This window comes from Falco rusticolus, chromosome Z (assembly GCF_015220075.1).
Source record: "Falco rusticolus isolate bFalRus1 chromosome Z, bFalRus1.pri, whole genome shotgun sequence".
NCBI lineage: Eukaryota > Metazoa > Chordata > Aves > Falconiformes > Falconidae > Falco > Falco rusticolus.
In genome coordinates, this window is record NC_051210.1 from 11,270,283 (window position 1) to 11,273,203 (window position 2,921).

Consider the following 2,921-nt stretch of genomic DNA (forward strand, 5'->3'; position numbering starts at 1 on the left):
ATATTGCTGGAAAGCTGCCTGGACTTTCTTGTTTCCCTGGTACATTTTACCCAATACCTCTCTTCAACTCCAAAATTTCCTGCAGATACAAAGGGACCCTTCAGAGGAAGGAGAAAATGTGCAATATTTAAGTCCCATTAATGTCTTTATACACATACCAGAGTCCTAAGGATACACAAAATCTGCCAAGACTGTTCATCCACTAGCTGCCTAGGAGGGTGCTAGCTAAAATTCTCCTGAGTAGCATGCAAAGAGACCTGCATTGCCCTATCTACATGAACTTTCTCCAGACTCTGGAGCTTCCTCCTTGTCTGATGCAGAGTTGCGGGCCTGGGGAACCCAAGACACATCTTCCTTGTGGGTCGAGCAGTGCCGACACCTCTGCATGGGGTTGCAGAGCCTCAGCAGCCCTTGCTGTTTTCCAGGGAGGTGTCCTCCAGTGCGGGGTCTGCAGCTTGCCTTGCCTGCTCCCTCATCTTGAAAAAAATTACCATTGGTGTCTTCTTCCATTACTGCCTTGCAGCAAAGTGGGTATGGACATGGTCCCCCATAGCCTCCCAGCCACCCTCATGGAGGATGTTGACACCTTTCCCTACTGTCCCAGGGATCTCTCCACCCTGCCAGCCCCAGACAAGTGCCCCCATGCTCAGCCTGCCATCTGGATAATTAGCCAGGCGTGGCTGCAGCACGTGTTAAAAAAATGGGGTTATCCCTGTTACCTGCTGTGCCTTGTGACACCAGGTCACCTGGAAGTCCCCAGCATCGACTGAGGAGTGAGACAAACAGTGATAGGTACTGCCATGCAACCTCACACCCTGAAACCAGCTTGGGCTGGGCTCAGCAGCCACCACCAGTTGCACTGAGCAGCTTGTGAGTGGCCCGTGGAGGACCTTCGTGGCCCTGAACAGATGGTGCTTCGAGAGCTTGTTATCAAGTTTCTTGTGGTTTTTATTTCTGAGCTGCAGAGGTCCAGTAAACACTTCTCACTGGAAGACTTGCCACATGGCAAAAAAGGGTGTCAAGGCTCATAAATGTCACCAGAGTGTGCTGCAGCATCTGGAGCTTTTCAGTCATGCATGTGGTTTCTTAGGGTTTTTTAAACAAACGACCTGAATATGTTTGTCAGGACGTTGTGCATAAAATAGCCTGGAAAATTTAAAGATCCAAGTGACTAAAACCATAGTTAATCTTTCTTGCCAATTCCTGTGCTCAGGATCTAGCCTAGCAGAGTATGAGTTACCATCTGCCTGCTCTGAATGTCTGGGGTGAGTGTCACTAAGGACTTACTGCAGGTGATGGCTTCAGCGCTTGGTTTACCTGCCTTCAAAATGTAAATTTAGCCATGCAAAGGGCTGATCTGAGATATGTCAAGTAAAACCAGCTGGATTACCAGGCAAAGGTGCCTCCAGAAGAACTAAGATTTAAAGGAATAGCTTATCTTCCCTCCTTTCCTCAAAAAGCACTATGCCTTACACAATGCACAAAGCAGAGCCTGTACCTTTAAGCATTTATGATGCTTTTGAATTTTTCCATCTCTCACCCTAGAAAATGGAGTGGATTCATCCCTTTTCTCTCCACTGCCCCGACGTCCTCTGCCAGCTGCTATTCTCACCTCCATGGAGCTGCAGGCTTATGGAAAGATACTTACTCCCTCTAATTATACCTGGCTAGGGCTGAGTTATCTAGCAAAGGTCTTACCAGCTCAGAAAAAATTAGTGCTCCTTTTTCCCTTGCTCTTCTTTTCTTCTCCCTCCCTGCTCACTCCACATGGATGGGTAGCTTACTATTTCTTTTTCCTCCCTTATTCTGCCACATTAACCTTTCCAATATGCTCTGCGTCCTCTAATTCACACCCACACTTAACAGATAGTTTCTCTCCAATCTTATAAATCCCAAGTCAAATTTACTCACACACTCCTTCTTCTACTGAGCTTTTAATCACCCTTAATGCCTTTTCACAGATTTATTATTATTGAAATCTGTTTGAAATCTTTTTGGTACCCATTCACCATTGCCATAAAAGTTTCTAGACCTACATAAAAAATGAAAATGTGATGCAGACAACCAAAATTATTTCTAAATAGCTTTGCAGAACGCTTTGGAAGCCGAGGACAGTTTTTGATTTTGAACCAAGTTTTTACAGATTATTGACTGTAGTTCGTCCAGTAGTAAAACTTTTTAATAGTCATATTTTTGCTATGGTTATTTCATTTTTTCCAGACTGTCCAATTTTGCTTTATTCAACGTAGGGTTGCTTAAGCTATGCTTCTAGGATGGTTTATTTCATCCCATTTCTCAACTCCATTGCTGCCTGCACACTCTTGAACTTTGCAATGCTTCCATGCCAAAGCCATATATGTTGACAACAATTTAAAAAACACAGGAATATTAATGAAAAGGAGGATATGCACACAAAAAATATCATTTAGCACCAGGATTATCTGGGGCTTATCTAAGAACTACAGTAGGATTCGTTCTGTGTTCCAGCTGATCAGGCAGACACCAGGTACCACAAGAAGCTTTTTTTCCTGCTTCCATGGAGAGGATTAATGTTAAGGTACACAGCTGTCAGCAATGTTGATCGCCCAAATTCCTCAAGCTAAAGAAAAAAGAAGCCAGATCAACAAAAAGTGTGTCAAGGATGCTGTGTTTTGTCTTCCCAGCAGAGGGAGAAGCCCACAGGAGACTCAGACAAACCAGGTAAGCAGCAAACTCTGAAATGAGAAACATAGACAAAAACATGACACCTCAGGGTGAAAGCAAGACAACACAGGTTTCTGGTGCTACTTGGTCAGCCAGCATCTGTCCCAAAGGAAACTGGACAGTGCTGCTGCTTCCAGCTCCTCACTGCTGTCCCATGTTGTTCTCAAAGTGACAGGGAGCAGCAGCTTCTTCCAAAGGAAGGCTGGTTGACCTCCCCT